Here is a 25,617-nt window from a genome sequence, read left to right on the forward strand (position 1 = left end):
TAAAATGCAAACATGCTTTAGCAAAGAGACAAATATTCCAACTGATTTAGAGCAGCATATGCTTTTTTGAGTGAAAAACAATGCGTCTACCGGGGAAGGAGAGTCTGCTGATGAAATCTCCCATAACCATAAATGAGATTTTGGATGTTAGCATTTCGTTTCTAAATGACCATTTAGAGGAAACACTGGGTTCGACAAAAATAGAAGAAATCCACTCAAAGTGTATCAATCTCGCACAGGTAAGTGTTTGATCCTAATTCTGAACCATAGATATGTCATGACTTGACTTTGCAAATTATTTCCTATCAAATCAAAAATTACATGCGTGATCATGGATCAAATAGGACTTCCCTTGGGAATGGGTTCTTTTAGGGAGTTTTTCGGCTTTTGATTATTTTTTTGCCTTTTCCTTTTCTGTTTTGGTTTTGCACGAGGCGAACAAGTCACCGACGCACAGGATTTTGGTTGGTAATCAAAGGGAGAAGACCACTTTAGGTCATGGTTTCCTTTTCTTTCTTTTGTTCATTTGATGACAATTCTGTACTGTTCAGATATTGTCTGGTCCAAAGACCTCTCTGCACATTTCTTCTGGTTTCTTTGACCAGGAGCTTCCTTCTTTTTTACTTTCTCCCATTCTTTGGTTGGGAATTTTCTTTCTTTTCTTTTTTCTTTCTCCCACTCTTTGATTGGGAATTTCCTTTCTTTTCTTTTTTCTCTTTCTCCCACTCTTTGATTGGGAATTTCCACTTCCCTTGGGAATGGGTTCTTTTGGGGAGTTTTTCGGCTTTTGATTATTTTTTTGCCTTTTCCTTTTCTGTTTTGGTTTTGCGCGAGGCGAACAAGTCACCGACGCACAGGATTTTGGTTGGTAATCAAAGGGAGAAGACCACTTTAGGTCATGATTTCCTTTTCTTTCTTTTGTTCATTTGATGACAATTCTGTACTGTTCAGATATTGTCTGGTCCAAAGACCTCTTTGCACATTTCTTCTGGTTTCTTTGACCAGGAGCTTCCTTCTTTTTTACTTTCTCCCATTCTTTGGTTGGGAATTTTCTTTCTTTTCTTTTTTCTTTCTCCCACTCTTTGATTGGGAATTTTCTTTCTTTTCTTTTTTCTCTTTCTCCCACTCTTTGATTGGGAATTTCCTTTCCTTCCTTTTTTGCTTTCTCTTTGATTGGGAATTTCCTTTCCTTCCTTTTTTGCTTTCTCTTTGATTGGAAATTTCCTTTCCTTCTTTTTTTTTTTTGCTTCCGAGGGTAAGGTTTATGGTGAGTCAGGATTTTGGCTCAAGGCTTGTAGAATGGCTAGACATGATACATGTCAGGGTTTGGTTTGGTTCAAGGATAAAAAGGGATGCCCCACATTATTTCCATGACACAAATGCAAAAATGATGATTTGGAAATTTTATGCAAAACTGGTTATGCATGCACCTATGCGGACACTCAAGTGTCAAATTTTTATGGTCATGTGATGCTAGGGCTCAGGATTCATTTCCTCTATTTTAGTCAACCCAACGTTTCCAAAATATGTTCTTTTATCAATTTGTGCATTCATCCGAGTCCATTTTGGGCGTCTGGGAAAATCTTCACAGCATTCACCCTTCAGGTGTATACACATTTTTTCAAAAACTAGTTATGATCAGTGAATTTTTCCAAAGAAAAGTTGGAAGTCATCTCTTTTCAAAAGCATGTTGGTTTTTCAGCTTGACAACTTATTTTTTCTTTTTTCTCCTTCTTTTTTTTATCATTATCATTTGTTTATTTCTTTTTCTTGTTTTTTTTTCTTCTATTTTTTCATGAGGTATTTTGCTACCTAAACATGTGCATATTTTTGTGAGGTATTTTTGCTATATACATGCATATCCAAGGTATCTTGCCACCTAAACATACATATATATGTTTTGTGAGGTATTTTTTTGCTACATACACGCACATCTAAGGTATCTCTCTACCTAAACATACAAATATATATTTTGTGAAGTATTTTTTTGTTTACATACACGCACATCTAAGGTATCTCTCTACCTAAACATACATATATATATTTTGTGAAGTATTTTTTTGTTTACATACATGCATATCTAAGGTATTTTCACTACCTAAACATACATATATATATTTTGTGAGGTATGACTACCTTCCGAGCTTGCGCTTGTTTTATTTAAATCCCCAGGATCATGAGCAACTAGGTGCGTCCTACTATAAAAAGTGATCAAATAACAAGCATAGATTCAAAAGGTACTAGGTTGCCTCCTAGTAGCGCTTCTTTAACGTCTTTAGCTGGACGCCTTATGACTTGTCGGTCACTGACCTAGTACTTTGCTTACCTTTTGGCTTTGGACTTGGTTGCCTATTGGTCGACCATGTGTCGTAGGCAATACTCAAACCTTTTTGTGGATGAGCAGAGGTGAACTCTAAAGGTGGTGGCGGTGCGTCTATTGCCCGCTACCGACCATCCCCAGGCTGCTGTGGTGTTTCGCCCTGCGCCTGCCTGGAGACGCAGTACTTCTTGATGAAAGCTCGATTAGTAGGGTGCCTGATGCCCTTGCCGGAGGTGACAGGTACTCCGTAGAACTGACAGAGACCCGTAATTAGAGCTTGACAACTCCAAGACCCTGTTGGACTTCTTCGGGTCCACTGGGTGTCTTGCAGGCGCGATCCCTGCAAACAATAGATGAAATTAGAAATCAGTTGAGCGATGTGCATACTTACCTATGATGATGTGACCTTGTCGGGAGGGTACGAGCACCCTGTAGGACTGATAGAGGCCCGTAACCAGAGCTGGAAACCCCAGGGCCCTGTTGGACTTTTCCGGGTCCACTGGGTGTCTCTTGGGTGCGATCCCTGCAAACAATAGATGGTATCAGAAATCAGTTGAACTATATGCATACTTACCCATGTCAGGACGACACAAACCAACTGATACTTTTGCAGGGGGAGATTGGCATTGCGGTCGCTGGGCAGAATGTTGCTAAGTAGCAATGTAATCTATATCTGTGTAAGAGTGGTCATGTTGGTGCGCATGATCCGCACTCGTCTCTTTGCAGCGGCACGGGTGAAATCTTGCCCCGGTATGCATAGTAGCTGTGTGATAGCCTCCCTCTCTGGTTGTGCTCGCACAGTTGGCCCTCCTCCAATATCAGGGGGTGGCCCAGGAACCGTTAAAAGGAAACTACTGGCCCCTTAACCGGAAGTGCAAGTCTCGGTTAAGCATTTAAGGGCAGAGGACCTTAAATTCTTTTAAGGTGTGGATGTCAAGCACACTGAAAATGAGGACACGTAGCCCTCTAAAGGTGAGGGCGTGCAGCCCTCTAAAGGTGAGGGCGTGCAGCCCTCTCAAGGCGAGGAGGTGTAGTCCTCTGGAGGTGAGGGCGTGCAGCCCTCTGCTGGCGAGGACGTGTAGTCCTTTCAAGGTGAGGGCGTGTAGCCCTCTGACGGTGAGGGTAACTAGTACCCAAGGTGAGGATGTGTAGCCCTCTCAAGGCGAGGACATGTAGTCCTCTGGAGGTGAGGGCATGCAACCCTCTGATGGTGAGGACGTGTAGTCCTCTCAAGGCGAGGACGTGTAGTCCTCTCAACGGTTAGGGTAACTAGTACCCAAGGTGAGGGCGTGTAGCCCTCTCAAGGCGAGGACATGTAGTCCTCTAGAGGTGAGGGCGTGCAGCCCTCTGATGGTGAGGACGTGTAGTCCTCTCAAGGCGAGGACGTGTAGTCCTCTCAACGGTGAGGGTAACTAGTACCCAAGGTGAGGGCGTGTAGCCCTCTCAAGGCGAGGACATGTAGTCCTCTAGAGGTGAGGGCGTGCAGCCCTCTGATGGTGAGGACGTGTAGTCCTCTCAACGGTGAGGGTAACTAGTACCCAAGATGAGGGCGTGTCTCAAGGCGAGGACGTGTAGTCCTCTGATGGTGAGGGCGTGCAGCCCTCTGATGGTGAGGACGCGTAGTCCTCTCAATGGTGAGGGTAACTAGTACCCAAGGTCCACCCTTATGAGAAAGCAAGAGATCGACTCATCGAGAGGGCCGGTCATCCCAAATCCACAAGATTTGGACATTAGATGCAGGAAATCTATGCAGTTAACATGATTTTTAGGGATGCAGATGCATGCAACCTTTGTCGTGAAATTTGGTAAATGCGGACTTCATTTGAAACAATGCAATGTAATGGAAAGTTGTACAATGTTCATGACATTCTTTCCCTATTTTGTGATTTTGATTTTGATTTAATTTTTTTTGGAAAACACAGATTGACTGTCCTTTTGAAAGAGGTGATAATTCATGCAACCTCATCCTATCTTTTTTGCAAATCTCTCCGGGAACTCCCTCAGAGTGTGTGTTCTGTTTGATTTAGTCACTTGACCATTTTGGAGTGACGGCAATGGAGTCGTTTGATGTTTGATCAATCCATTGAAATCCTAGGGTTTGTCCCCCTTTTTTTTTTGTTAAAAACATCGATGGGTGAGAACTTTTGATCGGCCCCTATGTTCACTTGAGGCTCATGCACGGTGCCCCTCATTGCCCCAGTGTAAGGCTTTGAGGTATCAATCGTTGCCTTTCGTCATGACCTTGTAGGAGGGAACCTATTGGGTGAGAACTTCTAATCTGCCCCTAGGTTCGCTTGAAGTTTTTGCATGGTGCCTTTCGTTGCCCCAGTGTAGGGCTTAGAGGTACCAATTGTTGTCTTGTTTTCACGACCTCGTAGTGAGGAAGAATGAAAGAAGCAGTTGATTCTTGCAAAAAAGAATTTTCCAAGGACGAGAAATAATTGAAGGATCTTTCAGTTGATGGATTAAGTCAAATGACTCCTATGTAGAAGCAAGATGTTTTGATGTCTTGATGATGCTAAAGGATCAAGTGCTTCTAAGTTTTATCCAAGAAAATCAAGATATATGATCAAGTTTGATCTCTTTAGAATCTTTAGGAAGAAGTTTCCAAATTGAAACAAACAAAGGTTTGACCAAAGAATTCTATCATTTCAATTTGAGATTTGCTCTCTGGTAATCGATTACCAGTAGTTAAAAATGTTTTTATTCAAATTTTTAAAACCTGTAATCGATTACGTAAGTCTTGTAATTGATTACCAGAGGGGATTTTCAGAAAATAATTTCCAAGAGACATATCTATTCAAATGTTTTATGAACGGCCATTCAAATGTTTTAAAGAGAGTTTTCATTGCCCAAACAGTTTTATCCTCTCGAAAGATCAAGAGTTTTTCTGAACTGAAATGTCTTATCCTCTCAAAAAGATTCCTTGGTCAACCACTTGCATATTCAATAATGAATTTTGATTGGTCTTCATTGTACAATCTATCCCTTTTAAGAGAGATTTCTTCTTCTTATTTCTGAAAAGGGATTAAGAGACCGTGGGTCTCTTGTAGTAGAGGATTCTTGAACACAAGGGAAGGGTTGTCCCTATGTGCATTGTTAATCCGAAAAGAGAGAGTGAAAGTTTAATTGGGGAATAATATTCGTATCTTAATTCAATCCCCTCTTCTTCTCAAGGTAACTGAGGCCATTTGTCCAACATCCTATTCTTGATAACTCACTTCTCTCTAAAAAGACAAAATGAGGTCACATGAACGTCTATATTTTTACTTGAAAACACAGTCAATCAAATGCCTTTTTATTTTTTATTTTGAAACTTATTTTTTATTTTGAAACTTATTTGTTTTGAACTTTGCTCGTTGTTTTACGGCACCCCCACCAACGTGCAAGATGAGTAATCTCTGATTGAACGGTCTTGGAAGTCAACACTTAGGAGCGCAGGTTGCTTGAGCAAACAGACCAATGGCTTACACTCACATTCCGGTGGAAGTTGAATAAGCAAAGATGTGTTCGTGAGAGGATGTCCATTTTATCTATATCATTTAACATTGTAACTGTGGTTTATGGCATAAACTTGAAAATCCTGATGAGTCATAACAACAGCTTCCAGAATTGCCCCATGTATGGTGTTGCTTGTTAATGTTAGGATTCAACAAGCGATTCTCCTCAAATTTCAGCCAGCCCGTATCAATTAGACCTTGCACCTTACGCTTCAGAGCCCTACAATGCTCAATGGAAAGCCCTGGGGCTTCTCCGTGACAAGCACACGTTGCGTTCGAGTCGTATTCTCGGAGAAATGGAGGTTGATGAACCTTGGCTTGGGTTATGGCTACCATTGAATTATCAAGTAGATATGGGATCAAGTTTAGCATATGACAACGGAATTTGGGGTGAACCCTACAGGCTTTTTGCTGCAAAATTCCTTTTTGTTGGTGTTTTTTTTTTTGGTTTGTGCTAAAGGTGGTCTTCGTCATTGGAAGTGCGGTAGACAGACTTTGTGGTTGATTTAGGGATGGCCTTTGTGGATAACTGGGTGGTGGGTAAGGAGGAGGTTTGTTATTGGCTGAGTAATGACATTGTTGGGTTGGTGGGAAACTTGGCCGTATAGGAATGGCAGTCACAGCATGGGTTTCTCCCTCTTTCTCACCCTCTTCATTTGCCCCAGTTTTCTCAGTCGTCCTAGTAGGATGATCAAATTTTCCTCTTTTCGGATCCACTTCGATCTTTTTGCTGGCGAAGACCAAATCTGTAAAACTTGAAGGTGTGTAACCCACCATTTTTTTCATAGTAGAACACCGGTCACGTGTCTACTATCATTGTGATAATCTCTTTCTCTGTTTTTGGGGGTGCTACTTGAGTTGCCAAGTCTCTCCATCTTTGGGCGTATTCTTTGAAAGATTCGTGCCCCCTTTTTGCACACTTTTTGTAGTTGCATCCTATCCGGAGCCATATCAGAATTGTACTGACACTGCCTAATGAAGGCAACCATTAGATCCTTCCAAGAATGGACTCAAGAAGGTTCCTAAGTTAGTATACCAGGCGACAATTGTCCTAGTAAGACTTTCTCAGGAAAAATGTATCAGCAGTTTCTCATCTTTTGCGTATGCCCCCATCTTCCGACAGTACATCTTTAGATGGTTCTTGGAGCAAGTAGTCCCCTTGTACTTGCCAAAGTCCGGCACCTTGAACTTGGGAATGACCATGTTTGGGTATTAGGAACAACTCTTCTAGGTTAGCAAAGGCATAATCTTCACCTCCTTCAATGGCCCTGAGCCTTTCCTCTAAATGATCCAACTTTCCCATTCCTGCCATAGTCATGAGGGTTTTTAACCGCTGTGGAATGCAAGAGGTGCAGTTGTGGGTGATACTGAGGGCCCTCCAAAGGGTTTTGTAGGGGTATACCACCAACTGCTTGCCCTTCAGTGGTATATCCGAGCCAAGGCTCGAAGTCGGCTAGATTGTGATAGGGAATTTCATGGGTCTCTTCCACGGTTTAAGAGACATGTGCATGATCAGTTTGGGGTTGCTGGCTTTCAATGGGTATAGGAGTGGAGTTATTGACATTCTTATTGGGAGTGTACGCTACATTGGGTGGCGTATAGTTGAGAGGCAAGCCATATGACGGGAAGGCGTGCTCGTTTTGAATTTGCACATCATGGGGGCCGCCCGTACTTCCTAAATCTTTGCCTACCATATTTGAGGTTGGATGATTCATTTGCTTGAGGCCGGATGGGGACGTCGGGTTCACCTTAGCAACAACGCTGGTAGCGGCAATTGCAACCGCATTGGCTTCCATTATCTTCTTCACGCTCATCATGGCCTCCATCATTGTGGCCATTTTCTCTTTAATGGCCTCCATGTCGGCCTTCATCTTCTCTTGTACCTCCTCTACTTCACCCATTACTCTAGCTCTAGCACGAGTTCGGTAAGGGCATCGTAAAGCGTGTCCCTTTCTTTTTATAACAATGATTAAGTTCATTTTATTTTATTTTTCAAGGAAAGAATGCAACGAGCAATGCAACCAATGAAAAGCATGGATGCATGCGAATGATGTACAGTTGAAGTATTGCGAATTTTTACGCAAGATATGGGGTTGAATCAATTTAGATTTTCAACATGGTCCATGACATCTTTGTCAAGGTGAAACTGGAAGTAACAAGGACATCAATAATCCTAAATATGTTTGGCAGTAGACGAAGCAGTGATGTGACTCGATTCATCTTTTGCCCCAATTTTGCAAGACGGTTACTTCCATATTTCAACTTGACTTGATGAACCTTTTTGTAAAAGCATGAGCTTGGTTCAACCCTATAATCCAAGGAATGGCAATTCTGATCGCCAATACTTCAACAACATCTCATAGGGATGAATGACTCGGGCATACTTTAAGCTTATGCACGGAAAATGTAATTATGAAATTGAGATGCCCGAAGAAACACCATTTCCTAGTTAACCATGCATTAGGTACCATGTTCAATTATTTTGTTTTTAAGTGAAACGGGTTTATGATCCCAACATGGTTGGCTCGTGGTGCCTAACACATGAAACTAAGAATGTAGTGTGAAGTTTTACGCTTCCCCCTTTTTTGTTTTTGTTTTGTAGAGGAAAACGCAAGGATGAGCAAACATGAAAACAAATGGTATGCAATTTTGCAGATCAAAAAGTTTGTTGAACGCATATGCATGATGATGCCATGACTCATGCAAAATGTGAGGCTGGAATATGATAACGGACAAATGCAGGATATGTCCATTATGATGTTATGAAGAGATGCTTATGCGATGCATGATATGAATGCATTTTACGGACACGAGAGCCCGGAAAATTATCTCTTCTTACTTGCGCATTTGGGGGTGCAGTGCCCCATGTGTACAATTAAGAAGGTGATATGGACCTTCCGGCTTCCCGTGACAAAGGACGAGACCAACATACAATGCATGCTAGAGATAAAATGCGGGAGTGACTTGATTCGCACTGATTTTTGGAGTAAAAACGTGGGATAAACTCATTTTATTCAAAAAGTTATAACTAGTCAAGATCTGAGCGACAATACAAACTTCCTAGCGGTTTCTAATCATATGGTCCATTAAGTCTATCATATGTTGACAATAGCTGAGAAGTCCGTGGATCTTCTTGGGGGCGGAGTAGGTGTCCGCCATTGCTTTGGCCTTGGCTAGCAATCGGGGAAGTTCTTGACTCCTGTTCAAAGTAAGAGCAAATCGGTCCGTCAACATTGTTGCCTCTTGGTGCCATGAATCAATTACCCTCTCCCTTGCTTCGCTTTCTGCTGATATCTTGGCGTACTCATCCTCTAGCCTTTGCTCGTGAGTCGCCGCTAGATTTAGCTTCTCTTTGCACTCATCGATGATGGCCCACATATTCCCTTCAGTCTCGCTTAACTATTGGGACAAATTTCTTTTCGACCTAAGGTAAGCCTTTAGCTCGTCCTTCAAGATCATGCCTTTGACCCGTGATGATTCCTTTCACCTCTTCGGAGCTTGAGCTTACTATTGCTTCCCTATAAAGCCCCTCAAAACTTTGCTGGCACGTGTTCTTCCTTTCGGGCCTTCTTGGTTTCTCGTTCCAAGGCTTCAGCGGTGGCCATATTGACGTCCCTTAGTTCATCATACTCTTTTCAGACTATGGACTTGAACTTCTCTTCGACTACTCGGGCTCTTTCAAGCTCTGCCTTTAGGGCTTGTACCTCATCACTTTCTTCCGAAGCTTTAACCTCATCGTCCCTCACAGTCTTTAGATTTGGGAGCCAATCCAATCCTTGTGTTCGGACTCTCAGCCACTTATGATAGCCGCCGATGATCCCATTATTGCTTCCCCTAAGCTCTCTGTCCTTTCTTCACGCCGCATCCCATGCCTTGCGAACTTCTTGGAGTACCCTCGCGTTGTGGTCACTAAAACCCCGTGCGATGAAAGGCGTGATGCTTTCGTCTAATGGCGCTCCTCTCATGGGGTAGCCAAGCTGTCTTATGGCGAGAACGAGATTATAATTAATACAACCCCTTATTCCCATCAAGGGAACATTTGGACATCCTTCGCATGAAGATAGAATCTTGATTCTTCCTTCCTTCTAGCGAGGGAACCAATTAATAGACGCCCCCCCATGCTAGCCAAGAGTTGGTCCCAATTCGCCTTTCCTTTTTCGACGCACGAGCGGTAACCTTGTAGCGGATAGACGGGCCTACCTTCTTGGAGAAAAAGGTGTGAAACCAGCCCCACATAGAGAGCTGGAGTACAGCAAACAATCCTTGCATTGCTTTCTTCACATCTTCGGTCGAAGGTGTCATATAGGTCGGCTAGCATAGCGACAACCGGACTTTCCTTGTGGTTATGATAGGCGAGAAAAACGTCGATCGCTGCCAGGTCCACCAACCCATCCACATTTGGAAAGAGGACTCCCTCGAAAATCAACAGTGTGAGAATATCTATGAATGGGGTCCACTCGCCTTTATCTGCCAAGATTCTTGCTTTTACCTCCAAATATTTTCTCGGTATTCCGACCACCCCATTTTCGACTTGCCTTTGGCGGTCTAATTCCTGCGCCGAGATTTGGACTTTTTTAGAAATTCTGGCCAATGAGGGGTAGAACCCTGAGAAGAGGTATGGTTTCCTTCCCCCTAGAGGACATCCTAGGATCTCTTCAAATTCTTCCACCATTGGTGATAGCTGGAAGTCCCCAAAGATGAAGCACCTCAACGGCTGATCATAATACTGGGCGAGGGAGGCAATTGGTTCCATGGAGACTTCTACCCTAGCTAGGTCCCAAATGCTTACCATAGGCTTTGCGGAAGGCTTGCCGTTGAAGTTGACCCATTAATTGCCCCAACTTTCGTAAACTGGTGACCTCTAAGCTCTTGATTTTGACTTGATAAAACCTCTTTTTAAGCGAAGGCTTTTGACTAGATCCCATGTTTTACTAAAGTGAAATAAAATCTAGTGCGAATCAAAACTCCGACATCTATCATGGGTGGAATGGATGAATGCATGAAGGAATGCATATGACACGGATGCAATTTATGAATACGGGAGCTCGGGAAATTGTCTCCTTCTTAGATACAACGTCTTGGGGTAGCAAAGTGCCCAACGTATGTATTTAAGAAGGTGACACGGACCCTCCGTTGGTTTGCCCAAGAGAGGGGATTAAGACGGAACCCGCACATGATGCACATGCGAAAGGTACAATACGGGGATGTACATAGTATGATAATATTCACTGAACATAAGCAAACGGGTATATGATACTTATGCATGGCAGTGTGAAAAATGGCACGCAGCGTGTTTGCTCCGTGCCCCTATTTAAGGGACCTATAAGGGAGAGAACTAACTAGGCTTTTAGCAATAATACCCAAGGTAGTCATATCTCTCTTGATGGTTTCTAGAGGTATCATCCCCTTCGAAGAACATATTGCAGCAGTAGGGACTACTAGCAACAATAAGTTTTCAAAGAGAAAAGCTCTAGATGAGGGTTCACTGTAATCAAGCAAGTCGGAGACCTAGCATGATCACAGATTCACTTCCACTCCTTATGTTCCCATGAACCCGGGTATAGGGCCCTTTTTCACTCACAGTGTGTGCAAATAGTGTTAGTGTTTGTGTGCATCAAATGAATAAATATTTACCTCATGCATACATTCTAAAACACACTAAAAGCAACAAATAGTTTATATACACAAGAACATAAGACAAATAAAGGGAAACCAACAAAGGAGAAAGTCATGATAAAACATTGCACAAGATTAAATGGCCTAACTCTCTAAAAAACAGTCCCCAGTGGAGTCGCCAACTGTCGCAACCTACCCTTCGGCGGGAGGGCGACGCGAGACTCGCGGGATGCGTGTTCCATGAAAGGAATACGCGCGGAGTCGCCACCAACGTTTATTTGAGGAACACGTCGGAAAAACCGGAAAAAGACGCGATCTACGAACTTTTAAGTGAAAGGTTCGGGAGTTGTATTTACGCACGGGGAAGGTATTAGCACCCCACACGTCCGTCCCAAGGGACGGCAGCCTTTAATCGAATGTGCAAACATGACTTTGATTTTTACGTTCCCTTTTATGTCCTTATATCCTTTATACCCTTTATATTTTTTCCTTTTTTTGTGGTCGACAAGGGTGTTTCCCTTTGCTCCTACGTATTCCTCAATTTTGGGATGAGAAAATCAGACCTACGTAGTTCTTTCGGAACAAAGTGTTTGGTTAAGTTGTTTTTGTCTTTTTTTGCAAAATATGTTGTTATTGAACAAAAGTTCATTTGAGGTGTTAGACCATTAAATGGTCTTTTGATTTTGAAAGGAGAGAAACGTTAAGGCGTTGGACCATTAACGATCTCTTGTTTTTGAAAGGAGAGAAACGTTAAGGCATTGGACCATTAACGATCTCTTGGGGTGGTCGACAAAAGCGGGGCTTTTGCTCCTACGTATCCTCAATTGCGATGAGGAAATCAGATCTACGTAGTTCTTGCAAAAGCGGTAAAGTTACATGTTGATTTTATGCTTTTGAACGGTCCATGTTAACCGATAAAAGCAAAGAGGACCGTTTAAGGCGTTGGACCTTAAAACGGTTTTTAGTGATTTTCGGACAAAACTTGATTTGTGAGTCTATTTTAGTCTTAGTTTCACTTTGGTTATTAATCAATTCATTCAAGGAAACTTCCAAAGAAAAACGTCCGATTGATTTTTTTAATTTATTTTATTCAAAGATATTTTGATTATTTTATTATTATTTTTCAAGATATTTTGATTATTTTATTATTATTTTACTTTTTTTGGTTTAACCGAGGTTATAGCGTGAACGATCGGTTAGATTTCATTTTAAAAGTGATTAAATGAGATTACAACACAAATGATCGGTTGAAATTCATTTTATCATTTATTAGATGAGAAAACGGCTTAAATAAACGGTAAAAGCGCGTTAAAGACGGAAGAAAAGAAATCGAAAATAAAGATGAAAGCTTAAAAAAACAAGAAATGAATTGAAAGTCTCGGATTCGAAAACTTACCCGTTGAAGAATGAAGAACGGATGAAGAACGATGAAGAACGGACGAAAACCTTCACGGTTTTGCTTACGGAAACATCTCGGAAGCGTTACGGAAGCACCTCGGCTTGGATTTTCTTCACAGAAACAATTTTTTTTCACCCAAAATAGCTGAAATACATAGCCAGGGGGCTGAGGGATCCTTAGAACAGCCCCCTTCAGCCTTTTTATAGGAAAAAAGGGGGAGGAGGTTGCCGCCCAGCTCGCCCAGGCGACGTTAGCTCGCCCAGGCGAGCTGGGTTGCTTCCTCCAGAAGCAACCGGAAGCAACCCAGCTCCAAAAAACGTTCCGGAAGGCCCAATTCAAAATTTCGAAATTGCTATTTGCATCCCCCCAATTTTGATAAGTTCACCCCCCTTCTTTCATAATTTACGGAAAAGTTATGGAAGCCTTACGGAAGCATATAGGACTTGATTTTCTTCTTTTTTTCTCTTCCGTCTCACCCGTATTAAGTTAATTATGCTTATTTAGAGTTATGGGAATTTTACGGAAGCATTACGGGAGTCCCGGAATCCCATTTTTCAACAAAACGGGGGGTGTGGTGGCCATCTAGCTCGCCCAGGCGAGCTAGGTTACTTCAACCTTAAGCAAGAAATTGCCCAGAAACCTCTAGAAGGGCCCAGATTCGAAAATTACTGTTTGCACCCCCCCCCATTTTACTAAATACACCCCCTTTGGCTTTTTTTTGGTGATTCTTTTTTCGTAAAGTTACGGAAACTTACGAATTTCGTAAAGATACTTGTTTTCTTTCCGTAATGTTACGGAACCTTGCGGATTACATAATCATCCCCTTTTTGACTTACGGAATGTTACGGAACCTCACTAACTACGCAACGATGCTTCCATTTGATTTCCGGTGTGTCACGGAACCTTACAGATTGTGCATCAATATTTTCTTTTCTTTTTCGGCATGTCCCGGAATTTCACAAATTGCCTAATGATGGGTGCCAAGCACCTCACATGGACCAAAGAAAAGTCGCATGTCATCAAGCAAAGGTCCCCGGACGAAATTAGGGTATGACAAGATGATATCCTGTCAAAGCCAAGTATTTCAGATTCAAAATTCTTAGCTTGGATGAATAGCAACAAATGTTTTTCAAAGGGTAGAAATCTGAATTATTCACAATTTGTTTCCAAATTTGTCTACAACCAAAAGGCTAGATCATGGAACCTTAAAAAGAAAGGCAATACAATTGGCAGGCTAATATGGGTTCCACCAACCACTGGTGAATTGTTTTATCTAATAATGATGCTTACTGCATGCAAAGGAGCTACTTCATTTGAGGATATTAGAACAGTTGAAAATGTTCTATACCCTACATATAGAGAAGCATGCTTCGCAATTGGTTTTTTGCAAGATGACAGAGAATTTGTGGAAGCAATCAAAGAAGCTAAGGACTGGGGTACAACTAATTATTTGAGGAAATTATTTGTGTTAATACTATTATCAGGTGTCATTACTAAACCTGAAGAACTTTGGAGTCAGACATGGAATTGGTTAGCTGAAGACATTGCATATCATTATAAAAAAACAACTCTGAACACAGGTTAGTTTTAATCAGTTTGTAACTTTCTATATTGAATAACATCACATATATGCATTGTTTAACTATCTCCTTTATCATTTGTTAGAATTACACATTGATGATGAGCAACTTAAAAATTTAACATTACTGGAAATTGAAAAACTTCTGCATGCAAACCAAAAATCACTCAGAGGCTATCCTACAATGCCATATCCTGAGAGTGCAAATCCTGCATCGTGTCTAGAGAATAGCTTGATATTGTCTGAACTTAATTACAACAATGATGAGGCTAGATCAGAATTCGAAAATCATTTTCTATCCATGACAGGTAATCTACCAATTCATGTATTATAAATTGCATTAAACAAAGTTAAATTCCATCTGTATTTTCTAATTTTCCATCGGCTAATTCTTCATTTCTATCAAATCACAACTTATTTTTTATTCTAGACGAACAAAAACAAATTTATCACAAAATTATGGAAGTTGTCAACAACGATGAAGGTGGCATGTTTTTTCTATATGGATATGGAGGTACAGGAAAAACATACATATGGAGAACATTAGCAAGTTCACTAAGGGCAAAAAATCAAATTGTGATTATGGTTGCTTCTAGCGGCATAGCTTCTTTGTTATTGCCAGGAGGCAGGATTGCTCATTCCAAATTTAAGATACCTGTGCCAATTTTCGAAGACTCAACATGCAATATACTTCAAGGAAGTCAGGTAGCAGAATTGTTAAATCAGACAAATCTGATAATTTGGGACGAAGCACCCATGGCACACAAATTTTGCTTTGAAGCACTTGATCAAACTTTAAGAGACATTATTAAAGAAAAAAAAATCCCAATAAAATTTTTGGAGGCAAAGTTATTGTATTTGGTGGAGATTTCCGACAAATTATGTCAGTCATTCCAAGAGGAAATCGTTCAGACATTATAAATGCAACAATCAATTCATCATATCTGTGGCCTTCCTGTGAAGTCTTAATACTCACCAAAAACATGCGTTTACAAAGCAATGCCCAATCAATTGATGATCAAGAAACTACTAAATTTGCAAAGTGGATTCTAGATATTGGAGATGGAGTTATTGGGAGTCACAATGATGGATATGTTACCATTGAAATTCTTGAGTACCTACTGATTACTAAATATAATGACCCCATTGATGCTATAGTCAAATCAACATTTCCAAATTTATATCAACATCACACTAATCCTGAATTCTTCAAATCTCTAGAGCAATATTAGCTTCCACCAATGAAACAGTTGAAGAGGTCAATGATTATATACTTTCCTTGATTCAAGGTATTTATGCACATATGAAATTTACAAAAACTAAGGTCTACTCAGTATTTATTCTCTATTTAACTTTGCATGCTACCTCAAATAAATATAATAGGTGAACAAATGGAATACTTAAGCTCTGATTATATAGAGAAGTCAGAAAACATTGACAGTTGGCATTTCCAATCAATCACAACTGAATTTCTCAATTCACTAAACACATCTGGTCTGCCAAATCATCGTATCAAGCTAAAAATCGGTAGTCCTATAATGTTGCTAAGAAACTTAGACCAAATGCAAGGACTCTGTAATGGTACTAGATTAGTAATTACTAGACTAGTCAAACATGTCATTGCAACTGAAATCATTTCTGGCAAAAATCTTGGCGATAATGTTTACATCCCAAGAATGTCAATGTCACCTTCACAATCACCATGGCCTTTCAAGCTTTTAAGAAGACAATTTCCAATCATGCTATCCTATGCAATGACGATTAACAAGTCTCAGGGCCAATCACTTTCTATAGTTGAACTTTAATTGCCAAAACCAGTTTTTAGCCATGGACAATTATACGTTGCATTATCAAGGGTCAATTCAAGGCAAGGATTAAAAGTTCTTATTCATGATAAAGAGCAAAAAAATATGACTTCTACTACTAATGTAGTCTTCAAAGAGGTTTTCAAAAATCTTACAAGGTAACTCTAAATTTTCAAACAACAAATTGTACTATCTATTGACAACAATTCCTAACTGTTATCTTACTCTTATACATTCTAACATACAGCCAAAGATGATATCATATATTACAATGTTAAATTTTACATTGTCAGGTATGTAATCTTAATCACCACATTAATATCTTCCATTTATAATTTCATTTACTTAACGTTATATTATTTAGCAGTTTATCACAGCTTAACATTTGCTTTGACATTTACATGTACAAATTTTCTTTATTTCTCTACGAAATATAGAAATTTAAATTGCTGAAGTTCAATGATGAAATATCTAGCGTTCATATGCTACTGCTTATATGATAATTATGCCTTAAACAATATTTTTAAAAAATCGTTCATGTCAATCGTCCAAATGTAGCACATCATGCTGCATATACTCCATTCGTTCAAATCAACATCATTCTTATTTTATAGAAAAAAAACTACATTAAAAAAATCCAATTATCCAACATGACATAATCAGTTTTAAATAATTCCCATATATATCCTTCAGACATGATATCATTAAAAAATACCATATCATACCCCCTCTGCAATACATTAAAAATGAAATCCTAACAAGCAATTCTAGAAGTTGGCCCAATGCTCATATCCAGGCCCAAGATAAATTTACACAGTTACTGCCCTACAATACCAACGGTCTTTAGCTTCTATTTCGAACAAAAACTCTACATCTACTTCGCACCTTTTCAATTCACAATTATTGACATCACATCTATTCACAACCGTGTGGCATTGGAAAGAAGCAAATATTAAATACCACACTGTAGAAAGGCATATCATCTACTTTCTTCTGCAAATCCTTTTCCATTTCTCTGTCCAAACTCTACTTTCACGACATGCACAGAATGAGCACCACATCTTCAACCGCATCAACTGAGGTAAGTCATTTATACTCTTCTCTTCACGGCACCTACCTCTTTGTTGGCTTTATTGTCATTTTCATGGGTTTTTGGTTTGTGGTTTTTCTGCTATGTGTCTGATGCACGTGGTTTGGGGGTTTTGTGCAATGCCGTTGGTTTTTGTTGTGTCATTTTCCTTTCTTTCTTTTTCAAGTTTGAAAACAAAACTGGATTTGAAGGTGTCAGGCCCTCCTTGGTCGTTTCCTTTCTAACTTTTATGTGCATGGCTATCATTTTCGTTTTTGTTTTCCTCTTTCGTTTTGCTCTGTTGTTGCCATTGTTCTATTTTTTTTGTTTAATGTCTTTGCCTTCGATTTGGTTTTGGTTTGTATGTGCATTAGTCCTTTCCGCTGTTTTTCTTTTTTGGTGTTTTGTTTACAAACCTTTATATTGTTCGTCCCTGTGATTTTACAATTTTTCTTTGGTTGACAAGTTTCTTTTGCCATTTGCTTTTATATCCCTGTCATTGCAGATGAAAAATTGCATCATCTGACTACCATTGATCATCCAATTTATCGCTGCCTTCAACAATGACAAGGTCATCTTTTTTCCCAATTCTTTCATTACTATTATTGTTACATATACATGCATTTATATTTGTCACTTTTTTTTCAGAATACCATACAACTTCCTGCGTTCTATCATACACAATGGGCACCAAACTATCATGAGTTTGTTCATCTCAGATACAATGGAGCCATTTATGAAATACGAGTCAAACAACACAAAGATAAAGTGTATTTAGCAGATGGACTCCAAAACTTCCGGAAAGATTTGAAAATCTACGAGTCAACCAGCATCAATTTTTTTGCATGTGACCATCACTCTATTTTTGACATACATTTCATACCACCACTGGAGCGGCAAACTTGTGGCAGGCAGAGGCATTCATCCAGAAAGCACATCTGGACTCTTCAACTTACTCAGGAAATGCTGGATGATCCTGAACCCCTGGTAACCTGACTTTCATATCTTAATCTATTTAAACACATTTTTACCATTTTAACAATTCTACCTTTTCCAAATTACAGAAACTCCCCCATTGTACAGAAGTTCCTCTTAAAGCTTGCGGTAACCACATGACAATCTTAAGGCGACATGGCCCCCCACTGCAATGGAAAGTTGAAACCCTGAATCTTGCTATTGGTGGAAAATGTGTTGTCCAACCATGGTATGATTTTCTTGAAGAAATGGATTTTGATGATGGAGATGAAATTTCTATTTACTATAGGTATTATGAAAAAATTTGGGATATCATAATTAGGAGGCAGGAGGATTGGAAGGATAGTGACAACAACTAGGCTGTCTTTATCATTTTGTTGTTAATGTTTTGCTGTTCCAACAAACAATGTTAATGTTTTGCTGTTAATTTCAATTTCCCTGTTAATCAGCTTTATCATTTTGGTGTTCATGAACATATAGAAAATGCTAACAAAACAACCGTGCACGTGCACGGGTTGTAGACTAGTTAAGTATAAATGGATCCAAATATATAATTTTTTTACCGCAAACATCCAAATCTCATTAAACAAGTTTCTCATTCTAATATACTTTGTTTTAACTAACTACAAAATTGTTCATATAGAGTATCATCACATGTAGAATATATAATTATAAGTTAATTAATTTCATTTTATTTTCTTTTTGTAGGTCATAAAGAATACCATCACACAATACCGAGATTTTTAATGATTATGTTAAATGATTAAAACATGACACTTAATATTGATTTGTCGGATAATTATATTTGTAACATTGCTTTATGACTTATGTTTGAATGAATTTATGTTCTAATTGAATGTTTTTAATGCTACGCTTGGATGATTTAAGGGTGAATTTTTCAATTTAATAGTAGTATTTTTTTTTTTTGTATTGTAGTAGGTTTTTTTTGTGTGTGTGTGTGTATTTTCTCTCCTATTAAAATATTAAAATACAGAATTCAATTATTTAACTTAACGTTGTTAGAGTAAATTATAATATTCTTTCATACGAGTATCTTTTCTTATATGTTGAAGTATACATTTTAATTTAGCTTAATTAATATCGTCAAAGAGTCTTTTTTAAATATTTTAAAATATATTTTTAATTTAAATATATTAAAATATTTTTAATTTATCAAGTTACTCTTCACTCGCTTGATGCCCTGATATTTCTTTCTGAATACGCATTAATATTGCTTCTCTTCATTGGGGATCGCAGACAATTAAATTAAATGTTTTGATAGCCACAAAATGTCTAACCAAATTATTGTTAGTAGTATATAAAAAATTAGAAATAACATTCAATGGAAAAAATAATTTATGATAAAAAATATATATAAGAATTAATTAATTTAGTAACATATTTCTTGTAAAAAAAATGCACAAATTTATTTGGCTTCATTTAGGGTGGATGCATGCAGTTTTCAGTTTTTTTTTTTGTTTTTAAACTTAAATTTGAAAACAAAACCTATTTAGATAAAAATAAATTGCAATGGTTTTTAAATAAATTTCAAAACCATTTTATCCCACTTTTGGAAACAAAAATAAATAAATTTGAAAATGCACTATCCCTTTCTATACATTCTATCACTTGTGACACTCTTTACCTCACATAAGAGTATCCTTAAAACGCATAGTAGAATATATCTAAAGCGGAATTTTCAAAAACTTTCTTAACATAACTTACTCGTAAGACAAAGACATCACATAGTCTTGCTTCCTAAATATAGCATAAACAAATAGAAGCAAAATAAAACATCTTCGCATCCAAAGGCCATAAAAATTGGTAACTAAACTATTATAAGTTTTAAAATATAAATCTAAAAGAATAATTATATTGTCTAGTCCCAATGTCATGGTCAATCAAAGCATTACATTCCATAATAAAACATAAACAAAACAACTATAAATGGGGCCTAAGCCTCTCCTCCTGCATCACCAATAACATCTAATTAAACCTCCCTTGCAAGTGACAATCAATCAAACAAATCATAACTAAACTATTAATTACAAGTTTTAAAATATAAATCCTAAGAGAACAATGTACTATAATGTCTAACCTCGATGTCACATTCATACAAAGCATTATTCCATAATGAAACATAAACAAAACAACTATAAATGAGGCTTAAGCCTCTCCTCCTACATCACCAACACATCCAATTAAACCTAACTTGCAAGTAACAATTAGTCCAAACACAAAAAACACAATCAAGAAAGGGGGTCAAATACATCTCACTCATGTACACAATATATATATAAGAAAATGAAGAATAGTTGGGGACATGGATTCCCAGGTAAAGCATTCATTCATGGCATAATTATAAGATTAATTACTTCTATTGACATAGACACACATGCATTATGATGTTTAACTAACTCATGACTTGGGGTGAGTATACAAACCAAGGTCCTAGAATTAGCCCATGGATCTAGACCCTAGAGATAACATACCTCTTTTTTTTATCTGCATAGTTATAGCAAATTTTTGGACCCAACCTGTGAAACTTGCTTAATCTGCGGCCTCATGGGCTAGTTCAAAAACTTCTAAGTTTATGCTTTTCTTTACTCTTTTATTTCTCTCTTTTTTATTTACTTTTACTCTCTATTTTTTGGAAATAATATAAGAGTTTATACAATATATACGAGAATGAGACTTTTAAATTGTTAAGACATTGAGACTTTGATACTTTTGTTAGAACGTGCAAGTATTGATATGTTAAGACTTTGATGAAGATTTAGAAGGTTCGATATTGTTACAAATGGTTATATGTTTTCGTTACTTATGTTAAGACTTGATCTTTTAAATATGTTAGTATATTTTAGTTACAAATTGCAAATGTTAAGACAAGTTCAATATTTAAAGATGTTGACAATAATTAGAGTTAATTTTTTAATATTTAATTGAATGCTTACATGTATATTCTTTTTTATTATTAGTTTTTTTAAAGTTTTTTTCAACTTTATGGACTAGATACAAACCAAAAGAATAAATCAGTTTATCTAGTAGACTAGGCTTGTTTAGCTCTTATAAAATGCAAGATTCGCAGGTTGGGCCTTAAATGGGCCAGATCGATCCACATACCACCCTTACTTATGACTTTGTGTGCATGTAGTGTTAGTCAAAACACTTGTGAAAGAAGCATGGGAGGACATGCATTCAATAAATTCCTATACCATAGGTAATTCGACACCACACTCTTGATCAAGATGAGATTTTCGACAACCAGGGCCAACCCAACATATTGTTGGGCCTAAAGCAAATTTTAAAGTAAGGCATTTTCAACATTAATAATAACTTTTTTGAACAAAAAAATAATAAAATATTTTAATTATATATTTTATTGAGATGTGTGATCAATGATAAGTAATTCAAGAATAAAGGAATATAGAGAGAAAAGAATAAAGAAAGTGACTTTTGGACTGATTTTGGTGAGGATTTTGTGGGCCTTTGACATAGTCAATTAAGAAATATCTTCATTAATTGAAATTAATGAGTAATTATTGTTTCTTATTTTGGTCTACATAGTAATTATTTTTTTAAGTGGAAACAAATAACAAAATAATGGACCTTACAAAAATTATAGAAAATACTAATGTTAAATGATTTTGTTTAGGGGGCCTAAACCAAGATCGACCCTATCAACAACATGTCAGGGTTACCCAATATTATAAAGATACTCCAACCCATGAGATCAACATAAGCTACACAAAGATTCCAGGCTAAATAACACTTCCAAGGTTAGAGTCATACTTCAATTCATTCATGGTCTCCCAAATTAAGCTCAACAACATTATTTGAAATAACTTTATTATTAGAGAAAAAAGGCTACACACGAACAATGTAAAATGGTTTTATATTTTCATCCAATCACAAACCACCATGCATGTATGCCAACTTTGTTGACTTTTACAATAAATATTACTACAAGAAAAATGCATATATTACACTACTACAAAAATGTCTTTTAACGACGGTTCTGGAATGCTTTTAACAACGGTTTTCAACCATCAATGAAACAATCATAGTTAAAGGTCTATTTCTTTTATTGATGAATCAAAACCATTGTTAAATGTTGACTTTCAAGGATGATTTTCAAAGTCGTCTCCAAATAAGTATCTTAAATGTCTCACTACCCATGTCAACCAAATCTTGACGAGCATTCAAATTATCCTTTGTCTTGCCTTTAATGTTAAGAAGTGTGTTGATTAAACTATCGCAAAAAAATTTCTCCACATGCATCACATCAATACAATGTCTAACATCTAGGACAGACTAGTATGGAAGATTGAAAATATCGACATCTTCTTTCATATGTTTTTCTTATTTGCATCTTTATTTTGGGTCTTTCCAAAGATAGTATGTATGTCCTTCACCTGCTCATAAAGTTCATTTCTCGATAAGGGTATCAGGGAAAATCCAGACTTTGGACTTCCATTAAAAGCTTTTTACAATCGATATGGGTGATATTCTTTGAGAAATATTTGATGCCTAGTGTAGACTATCTTCTTTCCATGCTTAAGTTGCACAAAGCTTGTTTGATTTTCACAAATTGAGCATGCACAATGCCCTTTAACACTTTATCCACTCAAATTCCCAAATGCTGAAAAGTCATTAATGGTACAAAATACCATTGCATGCAACTTGAAGGTCTGTTAACGGTACCCATCAAACACGTCAACCCTGTCCTCCCACAACTTTCTTAAGTCTTCAATCAAAGGACTTAGATAAACATCGATATCATTTCCTAGTTGTTTTGGACCCAAAATCATCATAGACAACTTAATGTATTTTCGCTTCATGCACAACCAAGGTGGCAGGTTGTAAATCATTAGCAAAATAGGCCATGAATTGTAGTTAGTGCTTAAGTTACTAAAGGATTCATTCCATTGGAAGAAAGTCCAAGCCTAAGGTTTCTTGCCTACTTTCCAAAATTGGGAAACACACAATTAATTGTCTTCCATTAGGGAGAATCAACCAGATGTCGGAGTAATCCATCATTTTTTCTCCCACTGTATGCTATGCAAGGTTTTTTGTGTCATCTCTATTAGCAAACAATCGCTTAAACCTTGGAATTATTGGAAGAAACCAACACACATTATCTAAGGAATCTTTCTTTGTGCTTTCCTCATTGCTACCATCGTCATCCTTCACTTTTTACCATGATACCTCACACTTGGGGCACTTATGCATTTCTGCAAATTCATTTCTATACAATATGCAATCATTACGACATGTATGCATTTTTTGTACTCCATACCCAGAGGACATAGTATCTTCGTCGCCTCATAGTGATTTTTCAGTAAAGTGTTTTGGTTTGGAAGCATCCTCAGAAGCACGTCAAGCAATTCAAAGACACTTTTATCACTTCACCCATATTTTGCCTTCAAATTTACCAAATCTAACACCGGTGACAATTGTGCAAACTTTGTGCACCCTGGATACATAGGCTTCTTCAAATCACTTTGTAATGTATCATACAAAGGTACATGTGCTTGCTGAAAAAAATCTTGTCCAACATCGCGAATCATGTCCTCTAATCGATCCCCTATGTCTACATCAACATGCTCAATTTAGGACACACTTGGGGTTTCTAGCAATTGGCCATGCCATATCCATATTGTATAACTCAAAATAATCCCATCACAAATAATATGTGTCTTTATGTCATTCACTGCATGTCGTCTCCCATTTCCACATTTGACACAAGGACACAAATATTTCCTACCCATTTCCTGTGCATTTTGTTGAGCAAATTTCAAAAACTAGTCAACCCTATTCTCATACTCATCACTAATGCGTGATGTTTTCATCCAACTTCGATCCATCTTTCCTCTTCTATGATACTCACAAAGTAATCCTATGCATGAACATCTCACTTTTTTCATAAAGGTGTGGTCCTATCTCATTTAGGAAGGGTTCTTATTATACTTGATTCATGTGTGAAGATTAAGTCTCTTTTTTTTTAATTTAACAAAATTTTGGCAATATTTTGCATTGGTCTCGAGGTACATGACATGAAAGCAGTGACATCAATTCCACCAAAATCATGCACATGGAGAACAATACGAAATTCACTAAATCGAAATTTAGCAAAAGAGACTTAACCTGTATGTATGAATCAGGTATAAAAAAATAACTTTTCCCAAACTGTCCAAATGGACAATTCAAGATTCAATACAATGACTAATCCACACTATTTGTATTAATCATTGTATTGAAACTCAAACAGAAAACTAAGGTTCAGTCATAATGTACAAAACTTTAATATAAAAAAATACTTAGATATCAAGAAACACATTATAAAACATTAAAGTTAAGGATTGAGATACTACCAAAAAAATTATTTTGTAATAAGCACATAAGTGTCACAAAGAGATGTGTACCTCGAAAGATGCTCACTAACAAAACAAAGAGTTAAGACTCACATAAGTTGAACGTCACCTGCACCAACACAACACAACAAAGGAAACAAAGATAAACTAATTTTTTAAAATAAAAGTTGTTTTAAGAAAAGGAAAATAGTGGAACATATTAATTAAGGATAACTTATGGTCTTGACATAAACAATATTAGATTTTAAATATATAAAAGTTTTCTTAAATACAAGCTACACCAAAAAGGAATAGATCATATTAAATTATTTATTTCATTAAAATATTTTTTTTTCTTAGCATGCATTAGCAATTAAAAGTTAGAAGTCTCTATTTCAGTGCAGAAAATTAAAAGTTTCAGTAGTGGAAATTATCAATGGTGTTTGATTAATACTTACCAAAAGTTAAATTTAGTGATAATTTAAATTAAGAGTTTCAGTAGTGGTGTTTTCCTTGGAGGAGAGTCCTCATTAGATTCAAATCCTTTCCTTTTGGCATGACCTCTAAACTTCTTGGTCTTCTACTTTGGTTCCTATAAGAAAACATCAAAATTGTATTGAAGCCACAACACAACAATCAATCATGGTATCATCCTTATTTTCCACACATGCTAGGTTCTTTGAAAATATTTGGATTTCATCTACAATTGTGATAAAGAGAGCAGGTCATATGCTTTAAATTACTCACAAACGATACATTCATCATAAGAGCATCCCCCTACAAGATGTACAAGCACAAAGAGGACATATGCATAGTGGTCCTATGAACATAAATAAAAATAGCTTTATAGTACAAACCAAAACTCAAAATGGAAACATTATAAATGGGGATGATGAAAAAATCTACCAAAGTGCATGAACTAATCACATGTAATATACCTTATTAACACTTAAGAGGAAGGAGGTGCGGATAAGAAGCAATCTGAAACTAATCAAAAATAA

General features: G+C 37.5%; 1 pseudogene; it reads left to right on the forward strand.

Annotated features, from left to right (window-relative positions):
- Positions 1 to 18,622, forward strand: part of LOC114402015 — an 81,370-nt pseudogene extending 62,748 nt beyond the window's left edge.
- Positions 18,623 to 25,617: the final 6,995 nt, after the last annotated feature.

The sequence above is a fragment of the Glycine soja genome, chromosome 20 (assembly GCF_004193775.1).
Source record: "Glycine soja cultivar W05 chromosome 20, ASM419377v2, whole genome shotgun sequence".
Lineage (NCBI taxonomy): Eukaryota > Viridiplantae > Streptophyta > Magnoliopsida > Fabales > Fabaceae > Glycine > Glycine soja.